Genomic DNA, 26,469 nt, shown 5'->3' with positions numbered 1-26,469 from the left:
TCTTTTAAACTACATTGAAATATTTTTATATTTATAGCGCTCATGACTACACTCACATTTATATTTGTAGTTTATACTTAAGTATTATATTAATCATTATGTATAACATGTATCCTATTCAAATAAGAGATAAATTATTTTCCTAATTATGTACCATATCTACTGCTACAACTTATTTTTCCTTACATTTTTAATTTTTATATTAACCTTCAGCTATTTATGATCTATTTCTATTCTTAGATTTCTACCTTTATATTATTTGTATTTATAATGTTTATACTAAAACACCTGCTTTTGCCAAATAAAAAAAAAAATCCCCTTTATTTTAAACTACTTAAAAAAACCTAGAGTATATCAATCTGGTATAACATATAACAAATGATAGATATGATAGATGTAAAATTGATATAAATATTGTAGTGTATTATAGGAAATAAATAAAAATCAATATGATCCATAACACAAGTAATACTGTATAAATGTTATATTTATGTTATTTTATATTTCAAATAATTTAACATTTCTTTATATATTTGCATATACTTGACAAACATTTCTATATTTATACTTGGGTTGCGATTTTTTTCTGGGTGTTTTCTGGGTCTTTTCTTGCCCTTCTTCGAATTTTTTTCTGGGTTATTTCTTGTCCATCTTGGGGGTTTTTTCTGGGTTTTTTCTTGCCCATCTTCAGACTTTTTTCTGGTTTTTTTCTTGCCCATCTCAGAGTTTTTTTTTGGGGGGTTTTTCTGGGTTTTTTTCTTGCCCATCTTGGGTGATTTTCTGGGGTTTTTCTACGTTTTTTTCTTGCCCATCTGGGATTATTTTCTGGGGTTTTTTTCTCGTTGCTTTCTTGCCCATCCTGGGCTTTTTCTGGGTTTTTTTCTTGTCCATCATGTGGTTTTTTTCTGGTTTTTTCCTGCTCATCTTCATCTGGTTTTCTGGGTTTTAAGCCAAAATCGGTACATATCATGTCAGTTCATGCAATACAACCCGGCTGGGGATTTTTTATTCTAAATTTAACAAGGAGTCGCAAAACCTGGAAAGCAAAAGTCACACACACAAGGTTAAATCCAGTCAGCATGCACTCACACACGCAGAGACGAGCAGACACAGACAGACACAGCCACGTGCTCTCACACACGCTCACACAATCTTTCCACTTAAATGCTCACTGCGGCCCTTACTCGAGATGCTGAAGAACGTGCTGTGACACATCTTCTGGCTGCCGCTCCTTGAGGTAAAATGGCAGATCCTGGGGAAATCAGCAGCCTCGGGGACCTGTGAGACGACAGGAAGGGTCAACGAGTGGCTATCTGACAGCTAGGACTTGTCTCCTCTCTGGACTGATAAATTTTCTACCCAAAATCCAACAGAAGACAGATGTATAGGTACATAGAACATAAGCCACCATAGGCAGATACAATACAAGCCAGGACTTGCAAAAATTCTCTGGAAGATGAATTCTAGCGCCCTATTCCCTTTCAGAAGAAGGAACCTACACAACTACTGCAGTCATCTGAGGAGGTGCATCTGAAAAAAAAGTTAGGACAACAGTCAGACGGTTCAATGATAACTGAAGAGCTCCAGATATCCTGTGTCCATCTACAAATCCCATCTAGAGTCCAACTACACCCCACACTGCACATTACAAATCCCCGGGCCCTCTCCTATTGCACCAGGCTATGCGGCAGGGCAGAGCAGCTCGGGCACAAATGTGTGCTGACAGCCGTGACACAGGATGGACAGGACAGGACAGACAACGGGGACACAACACAGACAGAAATCTCTTGGCAAGGAAAATGGCTGCAAGGACTGAGAGAATGCAAAAGGAGATGACCGAGTTCAAACTGATGGTGAGCTGATGAGGCTCAGAGAACCCCGAAGGAAGAAGATGATAACTGAATGATTTCTTCTAAGAACTGCAAAGATGGATGCCTAGGAATCCTACGGTCAGAATCCTCTACCTAACCTCATATTACGCCAAATCCTAATCCACCAAAATGGATCCAGGTGGGGGCATAGCTGTCCATACAGCCCAGTCCAAGACCTGACAAGACATCAGATGCGATGCTTCCAAAGAGAGAAGAGAGTCTGACGCCTGTCTGAGCTCCCCAGTCAAAAGTTCTGTGGCCTGGGTGCCAGGCCAGGGCATGCAGAGATCAGAGATGCTAACAATGATGCCAAGATTAATGACAGGCACCCCTAAGGTAAAAGACATGGGATACACAAACAACACACAATTCACAACAGACAAGTGACACGAGACACACCGGGACTGCTCTGCCCTGCTGCACACCTCAGCACTGTGATCAAAAGTGAGACTTGGCTTCTATGGGGCCTAAGGGGCCACTTCATTAACACCCCCCCACCTCCAAACTGGACTCAAAACCCCCTCCCTGTAATCCCCAAACCAGCACCGTGCTTTCAGCCCCTCTGTGGGTCACGGCCCTCTACTTATCTCTCAGACATCTGGGGATGCTGGTCCCTGTCAGGTGCAAAGAAAGGCCACCTCATCAGATGGGAAGGTCCTGCTGGCACCGGGCTGGTGTCTCTCAGACAGCTAGATTAAAGAGAACCAAACATCAGGGCCTGAACTTGGCACCGCATCGGCCAAAACCCCACCGCTCTGCTACTCACCGCGCTCCTAAGAAGGCCCGGCACCTCCTGACCCTGACCCTCTGCCACACGTGGAATGCGTCTGCACCTGAAAGAAAGTTAGAACACATGTCAAACATCACCAGGATAACTCACAAGCTGCAAACACCATATGTCAATCTAGGAACAACATCTAGAGCCCAAGTACAGCCCACATTACAAATTTCAACTCCCCAAGGCTCGTCCTATTGCAGCAGGCCATGCGGCAGGGCAGAACAGCTCCGGCAAAAAATGTGTGCACACACCCGTGACACAGAAAGTGACAAACAGGGGGGACATGAAACACGACACATCATGCTTGTGGTGAGGGCCTCGAGGGGAAAAGGCAAAAGGGACCCCAAAGACACACCAGGGAGCACGGCACACCGGACAACAGGACACAGATCGGAGCTGTTCTGCACTGCCCGCCTGAAAGCTGCCATCAAAAGTAGAGCCTCTCCCTTTAGCTGTCCTAAGAGGCCCTTGGAGAAGATTGCTTTCCCCTCTGCTCATTTTTGAACCTGTCCCAAGAACTCCCAATCTGCTACTCCGCCATCTCCAGACCGCGGCCCCCGACTTATCTTTTGGATGATCGGTGAGGGGAATCCACGCTGCACCTGAAATGAGTCTGCCTTGGAGGGCTCTGTGATGGCCTGTGAGCCTCTCGGTCAGCTGCAATCAAGAAAACCAAAACCAAAGTATGAGTCCAGAGTTATGTGGGCCAAATCCCTGCAAGTCAGCTACTTGCCCTCTCCTGAGTGTGCCTGGCTCCTTCAGGCTCCAGCTTCATCCTGATTCCAAGGCTGTGGCCTTCATTAGGAGTGGCACCTGGGTTACAGAAAGACAAAGTTAAATGGCATTCCTCTGAGTGCAGTGGATCACCTTGTGTGCTCTGAGACATGGCAATGCCTCTGCTAGGCTTCTGAACAGCCTTGTGTGGGGGGGCCCTCAAATAAACACCCTTTCTCACCCTGCTGCTTGCAAACCCGCTCCCAAGAAATCCTAAACTGGATACCTGATCACCCTCCCTCTCCCAGGCACCATCCTCAACTCACCTGAAGCCTCAATCTCAAACATCATCCTTGACACTGGGCAGATCCCTCTTGGGACACGACGAATCTGCTGAAAAATTGTTGTGCTTGAGAGCTGAGCAATAACAGCCAATTCTCTCCACTGCTCACCTTGACTGCTGGCATCCAGATTGACTTCCTGAAAAGAAAGACAAAGAACAGAGCTGTAACACACTCACCATACACACTTCTGCTGCAGAGACAAATGGGGCCTCACCGGCTCGGGGCAATCCCCTCACCCGGGATGGGGCCCTCTGGCACACATTTAATCCATCTGAATCTGAAAAAAAAGTTAGGACAAGAGTCACACTGTGGCAGGATAACTGATGAGCTCCAGATGCCCTGTGCCCATCCACAGATCCCATCTAGTGTCCAACTACACCCCACATTACACATTCCAAGTCTCCAAGACTTCTCCTATCGCACCAGGCTGTGCAGCACGGCAGAGCAGCCCCATCCCAAATGTGTGCTGACACCCGTGACACAGGACAGACAGGACAGACAACAACAGGGGACACAACAGGAAAAGAAATCTCTTGGCAAGGAAAATGGCTGCAAGGACTGAGAGAATGCAAAAGGAGATGAGTGAGCTGAGACCGATGGTGAGCTGATGAGGCTCAGAAAACCCTGGGGGACGAAGATGATAACTGAATGATTAATTCCAAGAACAGCAAAGATGGATGCCTAGGAATCCTACGGTCAGAATGCTGTACCTAACCTCATATTATTACAAGTCCTAATCCACCACAATGGATCCAGGTGGGGCATAGCTGTCCATACAGCTCAGAACTAGACCTGACAAGAAATCTGACTGGATGCTTCCAAAGAGGTAACTTTTGACTGGGGAGCTCAGACAGGTATCAGAAACTCATATATGGCCTGGGTGCCGGGCCAGGGAATGCAGAGATCAGAGATGCTAACAATGATGCCAGGGGTACTGACAGGGCTCTCCAAAGGTAAAAGACATTGGATACACAAACAACACATAATGCACAACAGACAAGTGACACGAGACACACCGGGACTGCTCTGCCCTGCACACCTCAACACTGTGATCAAAAGTGAGACTTGGCTTTTATGAGGCCTAAGGGGCCACCTCATGAACATCCCCCACCGCCAAAGCTGAATCAAAAACTCCACCCAGTATTTCCCGAAACAGCACCATGACTTCATCCCCACTGTGGGTCGTAGCCCTCTACTTATCTCTCATACAGCTGGGGATGCGGGTCTCGGGTGCAAAGAAAGCTCACCTTGTCAAACGGGAAGGTCCTGCTGGCACCGGGCTGGTGTCTCTGAGACAGCTAGAGTAAAGAGAACCAAACATCAGTGCCTGAACTTGGCACCGCATTGGCCAAAACCCCACCGCTCTGCTACTCACCGCGCTCCTAAGAAGGCCTGGCACCTCCTAACCCTGACCCTCTGCCACACGTGGAATGCATCTGCACCTGAAAGAAAGTTAGAACATATGTCAAACACCACCAGGATAACTCACAAGCTGCAAACACCTTATGTCAATCTAGGAATAGCATCTAGAGCCCAAGTACAGCCAACATTACAAATTCCCCCTCCCTATGGTTCGTCTTATTGCAGCAGGCCATGCGGCAGGGAAGAACAGCTCTGGCACAAATCTGTGCACACACCCGTGACACAGAAAGTGACAAACAGGGGGACATGAAACACGACACATCATGCTTGTGGTGAGGGTCTCGAGGGGAGAAGGCAAAAGGGACCCCAAAGACACACTAGGGAACACAGCACACCGGACAACAGGATACAGACCGGAGCTGTTCTGCACTGCCCGCCTGAAAGCTGCCATCAAAAGTAGAGCCTCTCCCTTTAGCTGTCCTAAGAGGCCTTTGGAGAAGATTGCTTTCCCCACTGCCAATTTTTAAATCTGGCCAAAGAACTGCCAACCTGATACTCTCCCATCGTCTCATCTCCAGACCGCGGCCCCCGACTTATCTTTTAGATGATCGGTGAGGGGAATCCACGCTGCACCTGAAATGAGTCTGCCTTGGAGGGCTCTGTGATGGCCTGTGAGCCTCTCGGTCAGCTGCAATCAAGAAAACCAAAACCAAAGTATGAGTCCAGAGTTATGTGGGCCAAATCCCACCAAGGCAGCTACTTGCCCTCTCCTGAGTGTGCCTGGCTCCTTCAGGCTCCAGCTTCATCCTGATTCCAAGGCTGTGGCCTTTATTAGGAGTGGCACCTGGGTTACAGAAAGACAAAGTTAAATGGCATTCCTCTGAGTGCAGTGGATCACCTTGTGTGCTCTGAGACATGGCAATGCCTCTGCTAGGCTTCTCAGCCTTGTGTGGGGTGCCCTCAAATAAACACCCTTTCTCAACCTGCTGCTTGCAAACCCCCTCCTAAGAACTCCTAAACGGGATACCTGATCACCCTCCCTCTCCCAGGCACCATCCTCAACTCACCTGAAGCCTCAATCTCAAACATCATCCTTGACACTGGGCAGATCCCTCTTGTGACACGACGAATCTGCTGAAAAATTGTTGTGCTTGAGAGCTGAGCAATAACAGCCAATTCTCTCCACTGCTCACCTTGACTGCTGGCATCCAGATTGACTTCCTGAAAAGAAAGACAAAGAACAGAGCTGTAACACACTCACCATACACACTTCTGCTGCAGAGACAAATGGGGCCTCACCGGCTCGGGGCAATCCCCTCACCCGGGATGGGGCCCTCTGGCACACATTTAATCCATCTGAATCTGAAAAAAAAGTTAGGACAAGAGTCACACTGTGGCAGGATAACTGATGAGCTCCAGATGTCCTGTGTCCATCTACAAATCCCATCTAGAGTCCAACTACACCCCACATTACAAACTCCAAGTCTCCAAGACTTCTCCTATCGCACCAGGCTGTGCAGCACGGCAGAGCAGCCCCATCCCAAATGTGTGCAGACACCCGTGACACAGGACAGGACGTGACAAACAATAGGCACAAGACACAGACAGAAATCTCTTGGCAAGGAAAATGGCTGCAAGGACTGAGAAGATGCAAAAGGAGATGACCGAGCTGAGACCGATGGTGAGCTGATGAGGTTCAGAGAACCCTGGAGGAAGAAGATGATTACTGAATGATTAATTCCAAGAACAGCAAAGACGGATGCCTAGGAATCCTACAGTCAAAATCCTCTACCTAACCTCGTAATATTACAAGTCCTAATCCACCATAATGGATCCAGGTGGGGCACAGCTGTCCATACAGCTCAGAACAAGACCTGAAAAGACGTCTGACTGGATGCTTCCAAAGAGAGAAGAGAGTCTGATGCCTGTCTGAGCTCGCGAGTCAAAAGCTCTGTGGCCCGGGTGCCAGACCAGGGAATGCAGAGATTACAGATGCTAACAATGATGCCAGGGGTACTGACAGGGCCCTCAAAGGCCTAAGGTAGAAGACAGGAGATACACAAAACAACACACAATGCACAACAGACAAGTGACACGATGCACACGGGGACTGCTCTGCCCTGCACACCTCAGCACTGTGATCAAAAGTGAGACTTGGCTTTCATGGGGCCTAACGAGCCGTTTAATGAACACCCCCCGCTCCAAACTGGACTCAAAAACCCCTCCCAGGAATTCCCAAACAAGGCACCATGCCTTCATCCCCACTGTGGGTCGCAGCCCTCTACTTATCTCTCAGACATCTGGGGATGCCAGTCTGTGTCAGGTGCAAAGAAAGGCCACCTCGTCAGCTGGGAAGGTCCTGCTGGCACCGGGCTGGTGTCTCTCAGACAGCTAGATTAAAGAGAACCAAACATCAGGGCCTGATCTTGGCACCGCATTGGCCAAAACCCCACCGCTCTGCTACTCACCGCGCTCCTAAGAAGGCCCGGCACCTCCTAACCCTGACCCTCTGCCACACGTGGAATGCATCTGCACCTGAAAGAAAGTTAGAACATATGTCAAACACCACCAGGGTAACTCACAAGCTGCAAACATCTTATGTCAATCTAGGAACAACATCTAGAGCCCAAGTACAGCCAACATTACAAATTCCCCCTCCCTATGGTTCGTCCTACTGCAGGAGGCCATGCGGCAGGGCAGAACAGCTCCGGCAAAAAATGTGTGCACACACCCGTGACACAGAAAGTGACAAACAGGGGGGACATGAAACACGACACACCATGCTTGTGGTGAGGGCCTCGAGGGGAAAAGGCAAAAGGGACCCCAAAGACACACTAGGGAACACAGCACACCGGAAAACACGACAGACCGGAGCTGTTCTGCACTGCCCGCCTGAAAGCTGCCATCAAAAGTAGAGCCTCTCCCTTTAGCTGTCCTAAAAGGCCTTTGGAGAAGATTGCTTTCCTCTCTGCTCATTTTTGAATCTGTCCCAAAAACTCCCAACCTGCTACTCCACCATCTCCAGGCTGTGGCCCCCGACTTATCTTTTGGATGATCGGTGAATGGAATCCACGCTGCACCTGAAATGAGTCTGCCTTGGAGGGCTCTGTGATGGCCTGTGAGCCTCTCGGTCAGCTGCAATCAAGAAAACCAAAATCAAAGAGTGAGTCCAGAGTTATGTGGGCCAAATCCCTGCAAGTCAGCTACTTGCCCTCTCCTGAGTGTGCCTGGCTCCTTCAGGCTCCAGCTTCATCCTGATTCCAAGGCTGTGGCCTTTATTAGCAGTGGCACCTGGGTTACAGAAAGACAAAGTTAAATGGCATTCCTCTGAGTGCAGTGGATCACCTTGTATGCTGTAAAGCCATGGGAATGCCTCTGCTAGGCTTCTGAACAGCCTTGTGTGGGGGGGCCCTCAAATAAACACCCTTTCTCACCCTGCTGCTTGCAAACCCGCTCCCAAGAAATCCTAAACTGGATACCTGATCACCCTCCCTCTCCCAGGCACCATCCTCAACTCACCTGAAGCCTCAATCTCAAACATCATCCTTGACACTGGGCAGATCCCTCTTGTGACACGATGAATCTGCTGCGAAATTGTTGTGCTTGAGAGCTGAGCAATAACAACCAATTCTCTCCACTGCTCACGTTGACTGCTGGCATCCAGATTTACTTCCTAAAAGAAAGACAAAGAACAGCAGTGTAACAGAGTCAGTTGAGAGGTGTAACAGAGTCTGCTGCAGAGGCAAATGGGGCCTCACCTACTCAGGAGAATCCCCACACCTGGCATGGGGCCCTCTGGCACACATTTAATCCATCTGAACCTGAAAAAAAAGTTAGGACAAGAGTTGCACTGTGGCAGGATAACTGATGAGCTCCAGATGTCCTGTGTCCATCTACAAATCCCATCTAGAGTCCAACTACACCCCACATTACAAACTCCAAGTCCCTGGGACTTCTCCTATCGCACCAGGCTGTGCAGCACGGCAGAGCAGCTCCGGCACAAATGTGTGCTGAGAGCCGTGACACAGGATAGGACAGACAACGGGGACACAACAGGAACAGAAATCTCTTGGCAAGGAAAACGGCTGCAAGGACTGAGAGAATGCAAAAGGAGATGAGTGAGCTGAGACCGATGGTGAGCTGATGAGGCTCAGAGAACCCTGGAGGAAGAAGATGATTACTGAATGATTTATTCCAAGAACAGCAAAGACTGATGCCTAGGAATCCTACAGTCAAAATCCTCTACCTAACCTCGTAATATTACAAGTCCTAATCCACCATAATGGATCCAGGTGGGGCACAGCTGTCCATACAGCTCAGAACAAGACCTGAAAAGACGTCTGACTGGATGCTTCCAAAGAGAGAAGAGAGTCTGATGCTTGTCTGAGCTCCCTAGTCAAAAGTTCTGTGGCCTGGGCGCCAGGCCAAGGAGTGCAGAGATCACAGAGGCTAACAATGATGCCAGGGTTTCTCACAGGCCCCCCTAAGTGAAAGATATGGCATACGCAAACAACACATAATGCACAATAGACAAGTGACACGATGCACACCGGGACTGCTCTGCCCTTCTGCACACCTCAGCACTGCAATCAAAAGTGAGACTTGGCTTTTATGGGGCCTAAGGGGCCACTTCATGAACACACCACACCCCCCCCCCCCAAAACTGGACTCAAAACCCCCTCCCAGGAATTCCCAAACCAGCACCCTGCTTTCATCCCCTCTGTGGGTCACAGCCCTCTACTTATCTCTCAGACATCTGGGGATGCCAGTCTGTGTCAGGTGCAAAGAAAGGCCACCTCGTCAGCTGGGAAGGTCCTGCTGGCACTGGGCTGGTGTCTCTGAGACAGCTAGAGTAAAGAGAACCAAACATCAGTCCCTGATCTTGGCACCGCATCGGCCAAAACCCCACCACTCAGCTACTCACCGCGCTCCTAAGAAGGCCCGACACCTCCTAACTCTGACCCCCTGCCACACATGGAATGCGTCTGCACCTGAAAGAAAGTTACAACATATGCCAAACACCACCAGGATAACTCAAAAGGTGCAAACACCTTATGTCAATCTAGGAATAGCATCTAGAGCCCAAGTACAGCCAGCATTACAAATTCCAACGCCCCACGGTTTCTCCTACTGCAGCAGGCCATGCGGCAGGGCAGAACAGCTCCGGCAAAAAATGCGTGCACACACCCGTGACACAGAACGTGGCAAACAGGGGGGACATGAAACACGACACATCATGCTTGTGGTGAGGGTCTCGAGGGGAGAAGGCAAAAGGGACCCCAAAGACACACTAGGGAACACAGAACACTGGACAACACAACACAGACCGGAGCTGTTCTGCACTGCCCGCCTGAAAGCTGCCATCAAAAGGAGAGCCTCTCCCTTTAGCTGTCCTAAGAGGCCCTTGGAGAAGATTGCTTTTCCGGCTGCCAATTTTCAAATCTGCCCCAAGAACTCCCAACCCACTATTCTCTCATCTCCAGGCCAAGGCCCTCGACTTATCTTTTGGATGATCGGTGATGGGAATCCACGCTGCACCTGAAATGAGTCTGCCTCGGAGGGCCTCGTGATGGCCTGTGAGCCTCTCGGTGAGCTACAATAAAGAAAACCAAAACCAAAGTATGAGTCCAGAGTTATGTGGGCCAAATCCCACCAAGGCAGCTACTTGCCCTCTCCTGAGTGTGCCTGGCTCCTTCAGGCTCCAGCTTCATCATGATTCCAAGGCCTTCATTAGGAGTGGCACCTGGGTTAGAGAAAGGCAAAGTTAAATGGCATTCCCCTGAGTGCAGTGGATGACCTTGTGTGCTGTAAGACATGGGAATGCCTCTGCTAGGCTTCTGAGAAGCCTTGTGTGGGGGAGGCCTCAAATAAACAAATAAAGACCCTTTCTCACCCTGCTGCCTGCAAACTCCCTCCCAAGAACTCCTAACTGCTCACCCTCCCTCTCCCAATCACAATCCTCAACTCACCTGAAGCATCAATCTCAAACATCATCTTGGACCTTGGGCGGATCCCTCTTGTGACATGATCAATCTGCTGAATAAAATGTTGTGCTTGACACAGCTTGGAATTTCAGGGAGTTGCACTCCTCAATTAAAAAAAAACAAAACAAAACAAAAAAAACCCAACAAAACCAATCCCAAAAACAAACAAAGAAAAAAACCAAACAAACAAAACCCACACAAACAATAAATCCCAAAACACCTAACTCCCCACAGAAACAAAAAAACCACAGAAAACATCAAAAAATCCAAAACCCCCACAAAAACCAACTAAAAACCCCAAAATGAAAACCAAAAAAAACAAAAATTCCACCAAAAGAAATCCAACCAAAAAAACAACCAGAGCAAAACTAAAAATTACAAAAGCACCTTACCACTCCTAAACACAAAACCCAAAATCACAAACCTAAATACTCCCTGTATTCCATGCTGTTTTCTTCACAGAATCTTCCAAGCCTCTGTGCTTTAGATGCCCAGAAACACCTGCTGAAAAGATGCTGAGACGGGCTGAAAAAGCCTCTTCACTGAAATGAGGAGAGCTCTTACCCCAGCACATCCCAGAGAGGGAATGAAGCCCCTCAGCCACGGCTGGGGTTAATATACCCCTGATTGTGCCCGCCTCTCGTTCCCATGCCACCCGGGAAAAGGGAGGGGGCGAATCCCACCAAGCCCTCAGAGCAGCTACAGCTGTTTGGCTCCTCTGACTCACGTTCAAGGGCAGTAAAGGGCTTGTTATAGAAGAAAACTTTTCAGAAAAGTAACAGTGCTTTCTTTTTTTGCAACAACTACTTGGAGCAGAAGAACAGAAAACTGGCAAGATATAAAACTTTGTGGTAAGGTTACATAGCTAGATCAATTGGGTAATTGGGTAATTTGCTGTTACCTTACATAATTATTCTGTGTTTACCAAAAGCCATCTAATAAATTCACACCCAAAACTCCAGCAGCCCAGCTGGCCCTACCAAATCTCTATGTTTATGCATACAGTAAACAAAACCAAAATCCCAGTAATACCTATCAGAAGTCTGTGAAAGAAACCTCTTGAAATTGATCCTACCTCAAATACAAAACAACCCATGCAAAGTTAGCTTGACTCAATAAACAATTTACACAGAGCTAATAACACCAAGAAATAAAACAGCACACCATATACCACCAAAGAATATAATAGTGAAGAAAAAAGAAACCACTTTTTTTTTTTTTTTTTAAAGCTTTTGCCAGGACTCCAACAACAACTTCTTCTCCTTCTGAAATGTCCCTTCTCCTTCCCAAATTCCTTACAACTTCTGAGTTTACATCCAAGCAAAAAGCAAAATTCGTGCACTTGTGCGTTCGATGCTCCTGCCAGATTCTCTGTTTCCCTCCACATCTTCTTACACTTTCAGTCTTCACTCTGTCCTGCCGTGATGAGTTTGACGGACGAATTGGTAAACGTTAAGAGAGGATTTCCCTGCCTCCCTCCCCAGAGCTGGTTTCCTTAGTGCATTTCACTCAATCCCAGGCCGGCAACGATGCACGCTCACCTCAAGCGTGCAAGGCTCACAGCTGCTCGGCTAAACTCGGCTCTAATCGGCTAAACTCGGCCATTGTCATCTGCATTCGGCTGGACTCGACCCTTCGGCACGGATCGCCTCGCTTCGGCTGAACTCGGAGCCGCTCTCTGCGCCCGGCGCGGCTCGGCTCGCTTCGGCCGAACTCGGAGCCGCTCTCTGCGCTCGGCGCGCCTCGGCGCTCTTCGGCCGAACTCGGAGCCGCTCTGTGCGCCCGGCGCGGCTCGGCTCGCTTCGGCCGAACTCGGAGCCGCTCAGTGCGCTCGGCGCGGCTCGGCTCGCTTCGGCCGAACTCGGAGCCGCTCTCTGCGCTCGGCGCGCCTCGGCGCTCTTCGGCCGAACTCGGAGCCGCTCTGTGCGCCCGGCGCGGCTCGGCTCGCTTCGGCCGAACTCGGAGCCGATCAGTGCGCCCGGCGCGGCTCGGCTCTCTTCGGCCCAACTCGGAGCCGATCAGTGCGCCCGGCGCGGCTCGGCTCGCTTCGGCCGAACTCGGAGCCGCTCTCTGCGCTCGGCGCGCCTCGGCTCGCTTCGGCCGAACTCGGAGCCGCTCTCTGCGCTCGGCGCGGCTCGGCTCGCTTCGGCCGAACTCGGAGCCGATCAGTGCGCCCGGCGCGGCTCGGCTCGCTTCGGCCGAACTCGGAGCCGCTCTCTGCGCTCGGCGCGCCTCGGCTCGCTTCGGCCGAACTCGGAGCCGCTCTCTGCGCTCGGCGCGGCTCGGCTCGCTTCGGCCGAACTCGGAGCCGATCAGTGCGCCCGGCGCGGCTCGGCTCGCTTCGGCCGAACTCGGAGCCGCTCTCTGCGCCCGGCGCGGCTCGGCTCGCTTCGGCCGAACTCGGAGCCGATCAGTGCGCCCGGCGCGGCTCGGCTCGCTTCGGCCGAACTCGGAGCCGCTCTCTGCGCTCGGCGCGCCTCGGCTCGCTTCGGCCGAACTCGGAGCCGCTCTCTGCCCTCGGCGCGGCTCGGCTCGCTTCGGCCCAACTCGGAGCCGCTCTCTCCGCGTTCGGCTGAGCTCGCCTCGGCTCGGCTCCCTGACGGCGGGCAAGCGGCGCCGCCTCACGTTAAACTCGCCCGGCTCGGGGCTCTCCTGCTGCCGCGTCCCGCGGGCGGCCCGGCCATCGCACGGACACGATCGGGAGCGCGGCGTGGCACAGGAGCTCATTGGGCAGTGACCGCACTCGCGCTAATTAGCGCGCACGAGAGCAGCGGGCTCGGTTCGGCTGAGCTCGGCTCCGTTCAGGCAGCCTCGCAAGCCTGGCCTCGGTTCGCTCGAGGCCGTCAGGTTCCGCCGGTCTCGCCTTGGTTCGGCCGAAGGAGGCGTCGTTCGCTCGTGTTTTTACAAATATCTTTCTATATTGACTGTATATTTCTATATTTAATTTTATACTTCTATAATACTTCCATTATTCCAAATAAAAACCCCGTCTCTAACCAAATAAATAAAAAAACCCTTCTTTTAAAGGATACTGCAATATTTTTTATTTATACTTTGTATAATTATACATTCATATTTTAATTTATCGTTTCTTTGGATGTATTACATTAATAATGATATATATATAAAATTTTAAAATAGATTTAAATTATTATTTAAATTATGTATAATATCTACTGCTACAACTAATTTTTTCTGATATTTTAAATTTTTATATTTATCTGTATGTATTTATTATATATTTCTAAACTTAGATTTCTACCTTTATATTATTTGCATTTATAATTTTTACAATCAAAACACTGCCTATTGACCAATAAAGAAAACCCGCTTTATTTAAGTATTTTAAAAATATTTTCATGTTTATAATTTTCATATTTATATTTATAATTTGTTCAATATTACATGAGAACACACCTGCTCCTGCACCGCAGTGGGGCCCCCTCTCCTGGGGACCTTGGGGTGCCCCAACGGCATCAGAGCCCCGAGTCTTCACCCCCTTCTCCTCTATTTAGAAACTACACTGGAACTTTTTTCTGGAAATAAAGACATTACCTAAATCCTCTCCCCGTGTCCTAGACAGATGGATATTCAGTTATTAGTTGGCTGGGCAGCAGTTTCTTAAATAGAATGATAAACAAGATGTGAACATTTCAGCTACAAGCAAATAGGCAAATCTGAACAAGGTACTGGTGGGCGACCACTGAAGTTATTTTGAAGGAATTTTTTAAACAATAAAATATTGATACCACAAAAATAAAGCAAAAAGCTAACTACTGGCTAAGAAAAAATTAACTTTTGACAGCAACAACATTCCAACCACACAGGCTTTTTCCCGATGTCATACCTTATAACTACCTCTCTTGGGAATTCTCATCATGTATCCCAAAAGGAATAAATACCTCAGAGCGTCCTAAAGCAAAAAGTAGCGCACATGAGCTCCTCACACTCCCGGGAGGCCTGCACAGCGTGCACTGAGTCTGCAACAAATTCTGCTCAGTGAGAGTCTGCAAACAAAGGTTCAATTGATGAATTGAACTGATTGTAAAGGGAGGTTTTCTAAGCACAGAAGCACAACAAAGAACAAGCAAAAACAATTCTTAAAAAAAACCTGCAAGTTTTATTTAGCATATATGCGACTGATTTCCACCCTGTGGCTTCTCACTTTGATTCGCGTCTGTAGGTTCAGGAAGATGACAATGCACACTCTGCCCTCCCTGAGCCCCCCACAGCAGCTGAGCGCTGCTCCGTGCGCTCAGATCGTCAGGAACTGGATTGCCCGCATGGACTGGAACTGCTCTGCTGCAGATTCAGGAGAGAGAGGCTGGCTGAGGCGTCGTCCCAATTCCATTTCTGTGTGACGAGAAGCGGTTTGTTCCCAACGGGTGCAACAATCCCCAGCTCGCTTCCATGGTGAGTACCGATGGCACACAAATGGCAGCCTGAGGAAATCGTGTTCTGGGCTCTAAGTGGTCGGGACAGGGTCTGATTTTTTGTTTTGCATCTGTATGATGATTAGTACGACAGGGCCCTGATCGATGACATGGCAGCACAGAATTAAAAACTCCTCAATAGGATTACATCGACTTCTAGGAAAAGACAAAAGCCTAGGACCCTTCTGAAATCTATTTTTAATGCGAAGCACACGGATTGTCACTATGCTGTGCCTTCCAGCTTTTCAAAGCAGCTTACCTCTGAAGACCAGAAAACATTGATTTCTACAGAAACAACGGGCAACCCCCAGGCTAATCTCAGCACTACTGTTTAATAGGGGATCTGCCAGCGTGCCAGTCCAGCTTCAAGTGTGCTTTATTTCAGTCTAACATCCCCTCAAAATTCTTCTCACATCTCCCAACCCTGACATCTTATTTTTCCCTAAAGCTTCTCATCATTAGCAATTTCCAAGTAACATGGTATTTTTACAACATTCAAAAATGTCATGCTGGACTGTGCTAGAGAGTAATTTGCAAATATAAGCTTAGCAAAGTTTGAATTGACTTGTCCAGAGAAAAAACCTACAAGTGAACACCTACACCTGCCTACAAAGAGCTAACAAGCCCCTGGCAGCTGCCAGCATCAAAGCACAGCGGATGTTTCTAATACAGGGTAAGGGTAACAATATCACCTTTTGTTCTCTCCAGCTTGTTTTCCCTGCAGTCATATTTTGCTTCTTATGATTTTTTTAGTCTCTGCATCTTCTTGGACAGCACCGAGCCCGACGACAAGGATACGAGAGTCTTTCCCTGCCGTAGGGAGAGAACCAGGAAAACAGTTAAAATAAGAACAGGGTAGTTTGAAATTCATACTTCCAATGAGAAGCAGCGCCTAACAAACAGAACAAAAGTAAACAAAGCATGGTACCTCCCTGGGGACAGAAGACTTACAAACTCTCCAGGATTTACAATTCTAGCGACCAACCCCTTCAGGACGGCAGCCAAGTGTCCCATGGGATGGTGCTGCACCAAAGAACGATCTGAGAGGTTCCAAAGAGTGAAATGCACAATATTTTGCAAAGCCGTAAAATCTTGCAAAATAACAAAAATACAATAGATGTAAACTACAGGGTAAGAGTACAAGTGTTCACTTTAAGAGCTGGAACCATCCAGGTGAGCACCTGATAACTGGATCCTCACCAGAGTTTGAACCCTTCAGGACACAGAAGGGTTTTCCCCAGAAATTTCACAGACTGAGTTTTGATACAAGTATACTTGCCAGACCCTCAGAAACATCACCCATTCTCCAGGTGTCTGGAGAGAACTGCAAATGGCTCTCACGTAGTTTGAGCTAGCTCTGTAAGGTCTCAGGGTGAATTTCACCAGATGCAACCAAACTGGGCAACTCCCAGTGGGACAGAAGGAACCCAAAGCTTGGGTTCGCAGAGCTGCAGCAAATACTGAGGAAACAAACATAACAGCGTAAAAAATAATAAACCATCCTTTTTTTTTCTCTTGCTTTTGTTTTTTTCTTATTCAGATCAGCATAGCAATTAAAGAGAAGGTGAAAAACTCACCATTACTGAACATTTCATCATCTGTAGGCTGAGCATCCTTAGCACAGAGGACTCCAAAGTTAAAATTCACCGATCCCTGGGAAATAAAACCAAATATTGTATGATAAACAATCAAACAGCAGACGTAAAAATTTGTTTCCTCTAAGGACTTTCGGGTACGTATGTACCTTTGCATACATCCAACACATTGGAACATACACTTTATACCATCTCCTAATAAGTAAAAATTTACCTTTAAACTTTGATAGTACAGCATAAAATTATGAACTTAAATTGGTGATCTGTTATTATTAAGTTGGTGCCTAAAGTTATTTCTGCTGTCAGGTTCAAAAAAACATTAATTTTTTTTACTGGAATGAGCAATTGATTTCAAAGTCATCACAAGCCCACCAAAACACAAAGCAGTATTCACTGGATGGGTCTGTGAGCTAGAAGTAGTTAGGCTTGTACTTCCCTCTTGCTATTCCAGAACCAATAAATCCTGTCAACAAAACCAGGATCTATAGCCCACTGCTGTGAAAGATTCTACGAGGATGATGGTTTGATTTGTGTTTAGAAGTTTTGATTTGAAATGGCCAGTTCAATGGATAAAGACAGTTTAGGTAGTATTACATTGCTATTATTATTATTTCTATTATTATTTTTACTATTACTACTGCTATTGTTATCATCTGCTACTGGAAGAAACAAACCAGTAGTACCTATACTTAATTACTTTTATTTCCAGGAAATAATAAAGAAAAAGAACCAAACCAAAAAAAGTCACTTCCTACCTTTTATATCAAGGGATGAAAAATTGCTCTTGGGCTCTTCTCCAATTTATCAAGACTCATAGCACTGAAAGGCAAACAAAACAGTGCTTTATAGAAGGGCAAGTGCACATTTCAAGGCTGAACCACCAACTGATTGCAGTGACAGCAGTTACAACATGAATCCTTCCCAGAGCCTCTGTTAAATGGAATGTTCTGTGGAACTGCCGTTTCTTTCCCAAAACACTAACTTCCAACACTTCCTAATAATATTTTGTATTTTAAAACAAAAGAAGTTAGTGAGACTCTGTGCGGAGGTCAGGTTTAAATTTATTTCCTTCTAAAGCACAGAGCTCTGTTCCATCACCCTTCACTTCGGCTCTACACTGAATCGTGGTGAGCATTTGAGGAGTGCTCAATAATCAATTCTATTTCTCTCTTTTTCTAGCTCTCTCTATTCCTAAATCATTCCAGACAAGTCAAATGAAAAATGAAAAAAACAAGTTCAGCATCAAAGTCACACTTTTTCCCGTTGTCTGGTCAAGAACAGGCTCTAAATCCACTTACTGCTGCCTTCAACGATTCAGACTTGCAAAAGCATTCTTACATATTTTACAGGTTTATCATAAAACCCACAGAACGCAAGCTCTGAATTACAGGAAAAGGTACACAGGCAAATATCTAAAGGGATCACTTATTAGTAAATACATACCTTGGTAGAGATCGCACTGAGAACCTTTCTGAGGGACTCTAAGGGACGCATGTTTTCTGAGCACCCTATAAACAAGAAAAGCTAGGATATAGTACAGGACATCCCCACTTTTTCTACATATTCAAATAGTATTTTTAATAAAAACAATTCAGTTAAAAAAGAAGGAAGAAAACCAAGCTAATTTTACTCAGCTGTATTTACTGCCGATTTAGAGAACAATGCCGGGCAGCGTCGGCCGTTGCGGCACACGTCGCGCCGGCAGCAGGGCCTGCCGGGAGTTGGAGTCTCGGGCTGGTAGCCACTCATGTGCCGCGATAGCCGTTGCGTCACACGCCGCGCCGGCAGCAGGGCCTGCCGGGAGTTGGAGTCTCGGGCTGACAGCCACGGCTCCGTCCCCCGCCACCGGGAGCTGCAGTCCCTCCCGGGCATCAAACGGGTCCTTCGCCCCAGGGCGGGGAAGGACCTGAGGCAGGACCGCTCCTCCCGAATGCCCTCTCTTTTCCCCTCCAACTCTTTTTCTTTTTTTAACGCTGTTTTTCACCCCTTTCCCTTCCCTTCCCTTCTGCTCTCCTGCTTTCTTTCCTTTCCTTTCCTTTCCTTTCCTTTTTTTCCCCTTCCCTTTCCCTTTCCCTTTCTTTTTCTTGTATTTGTAATCTTGGTTTTCCTTCCTAGCTTTAGAATCAAAAAGCAGCAGTAGTAACTTTCTGGCTACCTGGGAGTAAAAAAAACCCCAAAACTATAATGATTGAAAGAAAACTATTTATTCCCTGGGAGCCTGAAATTTTCTACTGCTGCACATGACACAGAGCTTTTTATTCCTTCTTATATACAGTTGATATTTTATACTCGCTTTATACACCGCCCCCTGCCGTCTGCACCGGCGCTCTGCAGGCAGAGTGCTGCGGCGTCGTTCGGTTCTGTTTAAATAAACTCGGCTAAATTAGGCTTGGTTCGGCTTAGGTCTAAAATCGTTTCGGTTCGGCTTTTCGTCTAAATTCGGCTTTTCCGGCTCTTCGGCTGAACTCGGCCCGGTTGGGCTAAAGTCGGTCATATTCGGCTCTTTGTCTAAATGCGGCCAATGTCGGCTACAGTCGGCTATCGGTTACACTCGGCTATCATCGGCTCTTCGTCTCAAGTCGGCTGTGTTCGGCTACACTCGGCTCTTCGTCTCAAGTCGGCTGTGTTCGGCTACACTCGGCTCTTCGGCTCAAGTCGGCTGTGTTCGGCCACACTCGGCTCTTCGGTGAAACTCGGCTATTTTCGGTCACACTCGGCTCTTCGGTGAAACTCGGCTGTTTTCGGCTACACTCGGCTCTTCGGGGAAACTCGGCTGTTTTCGCCCACACTCGGCTCTTCGGCTCTTCGGAACAATTCGGCCCGGCTCGGCTCCCTCAGGGCGGGAAAGCGGCTGTCAGAGGACCCCGGCACAGCGAGGCGTTTCCCCACATGCCTGTCACAAACCCGCCGAAATACGCCCGCCCGCGGCGCCGCTGAGACCACAGCATGTGTCGGGTACACTTGAAACGTCACAGAAAATACCACCGGGGCCGCGCCGGGGTCGGTATTCCATGCAGGCAGTCCACTGACACCCACCCCGGTCCTCCACTTCCCCGCCCTTTTCGCCGCCCTGTTGAGAAGGTCAACCAAAAGTCCGCGACATCCGCGACGCGCCACTCCCAAGGTGGCGGCCTCTCGGTGCAGGGCTGCAGTACCGCGCTCTGCCCACAAGGCGGCAGCACTGCCGCCCGCCCCAGCCGGGGGCGCAGCGCGCCTCGGGGCTGCGGGCAGCGAAGGCGGCAAAAAAGAACAGGGGCGACCCCCGCCAAAAACTGCTCTGAAATAAATGCCAAAAACCTGCCTCTTACCCCACCAGAATCAAACAAGGCCCCTTGTTTTAAAGCCATGTTTAAATAAATTTTTTATTTCCATTTTTCGTATTTATATTCACATGCATAGCTATAGTGGACATTGATGTAGCATGTAATTTATATAACATTATTCTATTTCTATTATTTATATTTACTTATATTTTGTGCTTTTATAAATATCTTTCCACATTGATTGCATATTTCTATGTCTAAAATTACATTTCTATCATGCTTTCACTATTTAAAATACAAATCCCATCCTAACTAAATAAATACAAAAAAGCTCTATTCTTTTAAACTACATTGAAATATTTTTATATTTATAGCGCTCATGACTATATTCACATTTATATTTGCAGTTTATACTTAAGTATTATATTAATCATTATGTATAACATGTATCCTATTCAAATAAGAGATAAATTATTTTCCTAATTATGTACCATATCTACTGCTACAACTTATTTTTTCTTACATTTTTAATTTTTATATTAACCTTCAGCTATTTATGATCTATTTCTATTCTTAGATTTCTACCTTTATATTATTTGTATTTATAATGTTTATACTAAAACACCTGCTTTTGCCAAATAAAAAAAAAATCCCCTTTATTTTAAACTACTTAAAAAAACCTAGAGTATATCAATCTGGTATAACATATAACAAATGATAGATATGATAGATGTAAAATTGATATAAATATTGTAGTGTATTATAGGAAATAAATAAAAATCAATATGATCCATAACACAAGTAATACTGTATAAATGTTATATTTATGTTATTTTATATTTCAAATAATTTAACATTTCTTTATATATTTGCATATACTTGACAAACATTTCTATATTTATACTTGGGTTGCGATTTTTTTCTGGGTGTTTTCTGGGTCTTTTCTTGCCCTTCTTCGAATTTTTTTCTGGGTTATTTCTTGTCCATCTTGGGGGTTTTTTCTTGCCCATCTTCAGACTTTTTTCTGGTTTTTTTCTTGCCCATCTCAGAGTTTTTTTTTTTGGGTTTTTTTCTGGGTTTTTTTCTTGCCCATCTTGGGTGATTTTCTGGGGTTTTTCTACGTTTTTTTCTTGCCCATCTGGGATTATTTTCTGGGGTTTTTTTCTCGTTGCTTTCTTGCCCATCCTGGGCTTTTCCTGGGTTTTTTTCTTGTCCATCATGTGGTTTTTTTCTGGTTTTTTCCTGCTCATCTTCGTCTGGTTTTCTGGGTTTTAAGCCAAAATCGGTACATATCATGTCAGTTCATGCAATACAACCCGGCTGGGGATTTTTTATTCTAAATTTAACAAGGAGTCGCAAAACCTGGAAAGCAAAAGTCACACACACAAGGTTAAATCCAGTCAGCATGCACTCACACACGCAGAGACGAGCAGACACAGACAGACACAGCCACGTGCTCTCACACACGCTCACACAATCTTTCCACTTAAATGCTCACTGCGGCCCTTACTCGAGATGCTGAAGAACGTGCTGTGACACATCTTCTGGCTGCCGCTCCTTGAGGTAAAATGGCAGATCCTGGGGAAATCAGCAGCCTCGGGGACCTGTGAGACGACAGGAAGGGTCAACGAGTGGCTATCTGACAGCTAGGACTTGTCTCCTCTCTGGACTGATAAATTTTCTACCCAATATCCAATAGAAGACAGATGTATAGGTACATAGAACATAAGCCACCATAGGCAGATACAATACAAGCCAGGACTTGCAAAAATTCTCTGGAAGATGAATTCTTGTGCCCTATTCCCTTTCAGAAGAAGGAACCTACACAACTACTGCAGTCATCTGAGGAGGTGCATCTGAAAAAAAAGTTAGGACAACAGTCAGACGGTTCAATGATAACTGAAGAGCTCCAGATATCCTGTGTCCATCTACAAATCCCATCTAGAGTCCAACTACACCCCACACTGCACATTACAAATCCCCGGGCCCTCTCCTATTGCACCAGGCTATGCGGCAGGGCAGAGCAGCTCGGGCACAAATGTGTGCTGACAGCCGTGACACAGGATGGACAGGACAGGACAGACAACGGGGACACAACACAGACAGAAATCTCTTGGCAAGGAAAATGGCTGCAAGGACTGAGAGAATGCAAAAGGAGATGACCGAGTTCAAACTGATGGTGAGCTGATGAGGCTCAGAGAACCCCGAAGGAAGAAGATGATAACTGAATGATTTCTTCTAAGAACTGCAAAGATGGATGCCTAGGAATCCTACGGTCAGAATCCTCTACCTAACCTCATATTACGCCAAATCCTAATCCACCAAAATGGATCCAGGTGAGGGCATAGCTGTCCATACAGCCCAGACCAAGACCTGACAAGACATCAGATGCGATGCTTCCAAAGAGAGAAGAGAGTCTGACGCCTGTCTGAGCTCCCCAGTCAAAAGTTCTGTGGCCTGGGTGCCAGGCCAGGGAATGCAGAGATCACAGATGCTAACAATGATGCCAAGATTAATGACAGGCACCCCTAAGGTAAAAGACATGGGATACACAAACAACACACAATTCACAACAGACAAGTGACACGAGACACACCGGGACTGCTCTGCCCTGCTGCACACCTCAGCACTGTGATCAAAAGTGAGACTTGGCTTCTATGGGGCCTAAGGGGCCACTTCATTAACACCCCCCCACCTCCAAACTGGACTCAAAACCCCCTCCCTGTAATCCCCAAACCAGCACCGTGCTTTCAGCCCCTCTGTGGGTCACGGCCCTCTACTTATCTCTCAGACAGCTGGGGATGCTGGTCCCTGTCAGGTGCAAAGAAAGGCCACCTCATCAGATGGGAAGGTCCTGCTGGCACCGGGCCGGTGTCTCTCAGACAGCTAGATTAAAGAGAACCAAACATCAGTGCCTGAACTTGGCACCGCATCGGCCAAAACCCCACCACTCTGCTACTCACCGCGCTCCTAAGAAGGCCCGGCACCTCCTGACCCTGACCCTCTGCCACACGTGGAATGCGTCTGCACCTGAAAGAAAGTTAGAACACATGTCAAACATCACCAGGATAACTCACAAGCTGCAAACACCATATGTCAATCTAGGAACAACATCTAGAGCCCAAGTACAGCCCACATTACAAATTTCAACTCCCCAAGGCTTGTCCTATTGCAGCAGGCCATGCGGCAGGGCAGAACAGCTCCGGCAAAAAAATGTGTGCACACACCCGTGACACAGAAAGTGACAAACAGGGGGGACATGAAACACGACACACCATGCTTGTGGTGAGGGCCTCGAGGGGAAAAGGCAAAAGGGACCCCAAAGACACACCAGGGAGCACGGCACACCGGACAACAGGACACAGACCGGAGCTGTTCTGCACTGCCCGCCTGAAAGCTGCCATCAAAAGTAGAGCCTCTCCCTTTAGCTGTCCTAAGAGGCCTTTGGAGAAGATTGCTTCCCCCTCTGCTCATTTTTGAACCTGTCCCAAGAACTCCCAATCTGCTACTCCACCATCTCCAGACCGTGGCCCCCGACTTATCTTTTGGATGATCGGTGAGGGGAATCCACGCTGCACCTGAAATGAGTCTGCCTTGGAGGGCTCTGTGATGGCCTGTGAGCCTCTCGGTCAGCTGCAATCAAGAAAACCAAAACCAAAGTATGAGTCCAGAGTTATGTGGGCCAAATCCCTGCAAGTCAGCTACTTGCCCTCTCCTGAGTGTGCCTGGCTCCTTCAGGCTCCAGCTTCATCCTGATTCCAAGGCTGTGGCCTTCATTAGGAGTGGCACCTGGGTTACAGAAAGGCAAAGTTAAATGGCATTCCTCTGAGTGCAGTGGATCACCTTGTGTGCTCTGAGACATGGCAATGCCTCTGCTAGGCTTCTGAACAGCTTTGTGTGGGGGGGCCCTCAAATAAACACCCTTTCTCACCCTGCTGCTTGCAAACCCGCTCCCAAGAAATCCTAAACTGGATACCTGATCACCCTCCCTCTCCCAGGCACCATCCTCAACTCACCTGAAGCCTCAATCTCAAACATCATCCTTGACACTGGGCAAATCCCTCTTGTGACACGATGAATCTGCTGCGAAATTGTTGTGCTTGAGAGCTGAGCAATAACAGCCAATTCTCTCCACTGCTCACCTTGACTGCTGGCATCCAGATTGACTTCCTGAAAAGAAAGACAAAGAACAGAGCTGTAACACACTCACCATACACACTTCTGCTGCAGAGACAAATGGGGCCTCACCTGCTTGGGGCAATCCCCTCACCCGGGATGGGGCCCTCTGGCACACATTTAATCCATCTGAATCTGAAAAAAAAGTTAGGACAAGAGTCACACTCTTGTAGGATAACTGATGAGCTCCAGATGCCCTGTGCCCATCCACAGATCCCATCTAGTGTCCAACTACACCCCACATTACACATTCCAAGTCTCCAAGACTTCTCCTATCGCACCAGGCTGTGCAGCACGGCAGAGCAGCCCCATCCCAAATGTGTGCAGACACCCGTGACACAGGACAGACAGGACAGACAACAACAGGGGACACAACAGGAAAAGAAATCTCTTGGCAAGGAAAATGGCTGCAAGGACTGAGAGAATGCAAAAGGAGATGAGTGAGCTGAGACCGATGGTGAGCTGATGAGGCTCAGAAAACCCTGGGGGACGAAGATGATAACTGAATGATTAATTCCAAGAACAGCAAAGATGGATGCCTAGGAATCCTACGGTCAGAATGCTGTACCTAACCTCATATTATTACAAGTCCTAATCCACCACAATGGATCCAGGTGGGGCATAGCTGTCTATACAGCTCAGAACTAGACCTGACAAGAAATCTGACTGGATGCTTCCAAAGAGGTAACTTTTGACTGGGGAGCTCAGACAGGTATCAGAAACTCATATATGGCCTGGGTGCCGGGCCAGGGAATGCAGAGATCAGAGATGCTAACAATGATGCCAGGGGTACTGACAGGGCCCTCCAAAGGTAAAAGACATTGGATACACAAACAACACATAAAGCACAACAGACAAGTGACACGAGACACACCGGGACTGCTCTGCCCTGCACACCTCAACACTGTGATCAAAAGTGAGACTTTGCTTTTATGAGGCCTAAGGGGCCACCTCATGAACATCCCCCACCTCCAAAGCTGAATCAAAAACTCCACCCAGTATTTCCCGAAACAGCACCATGACTTCATCCCCACTGTGGGTCGTAGCCCTCTACTTATCTCTCATACAGCTGGGGATGCGGGTCTCGGGTGCAAAGAAAGCTCACCTTGTCAAACGGGAAGGTCCTGCTGGCACCGGGCTGGTGTCTCTGAGACAGCTAGAGTAAAGAGAACCAAACATCAGTGCCTGATCTTGGCACCGCATTGGCCAAAACCCCACCGCTCTGCTACTCACCGCGCTCCTAAGAAGGCCTGGCACCTCCTAACCCTGACCCTCTGCCACACGTGGAATGCATCTGCACCTGAAAGAAAGTTAGAACATATGTCAAACACCACCAGGATAACTCACAAGCTGCAAACACCTTATGTCAATCTAGGAATAGCATCTAGAGCCCAAGTACAGCCAACATTACAAATTCCCCCTCCCTATGGTTCGTCTTATTGCAGCAGGCCATGCGGCAGGGCAGAACAGCTCTGGCACAAATCTGTGCACACACCCGTGACACAGAAAGTGACAAACAGGGGGACATGAAACACGACACATCATGCTTGTGGTGAGGGTCTCGAGGGGAGAAGGCAAAAGGGACCCCAAAGACACACTAGGGAACACAGCACACCGGACAACAGGATACAGACCGGAGCTGTTCTGCACTGCCCGCCTGAAAGCTGCCATCAAAAGTAGAGCCTCTCCCTTTAGCAGTCCTAAGAGGCCTTTGGAGAAGATTGCTTTCCCCACTGCCAATTTTTAAATCTGGCCAAAGAACTGCCAACCTGATACTCTCCCATCGTCTCATCTCCAGACCGCGGCCCCCGACTTATCTTTTAGATGATCGGTGAGGGGAATCCACGCTGCACCTGAAATGAGTCTGCCTTGGAGGGCTCTGTGATGGCCTGTGAGCCTCTCGGTCAGCTGCAATCAAGAAAACCAAAACCAAAGTATGAGTCCAGAGT

At 47.7% G+C, this 26,469-nt stretch overlaps 1 long non-coding RNA gene across 1 annotated transcript; it reads right to left on the bottom strand.

Annotated features, from left to right (window-relative positions):
• Window positions 1-15,418: 15,418 nt before the first annotated feature.
• Window positions 15,419-18,766, bottom strand: LOC131562649 (uncharacterized). The gene is made up of 3 exons (XR_009275168.1): window positions 18,525-18,766; window positions 17,837-17,900; window positions 15,419-17,139 (listed from the first exon to the last, which is right to left on the bottom strand). It is a non-coding gene; the product is annotated as an uncharacterized LOC131562649 (long non-coding RNA).
• Window positions 18,767-26,469: the final 7,703 nt, after the last annotated feature.

This window comes from Ammospiza caudacuta, chromosome 11 (genome assembly GCF_027887145.1).
Source record: "Ammospiza caudacuta isolate bAmmCau1 chromosome 11, bAmmCau1.pri, whole genome shotgun sequence".
Lineage (NCBI taxonomy): Eukaryota > Metazoa > Chordata > Aves > Passeriformes > Passerellidae > Ammospiza > Ammospiza caudacuta.
The sequence above is the reverse complement of the archived record's forward strand: the minus strand, read 5'-3'. Positions and strand labels throughout refer to the sequence as shown.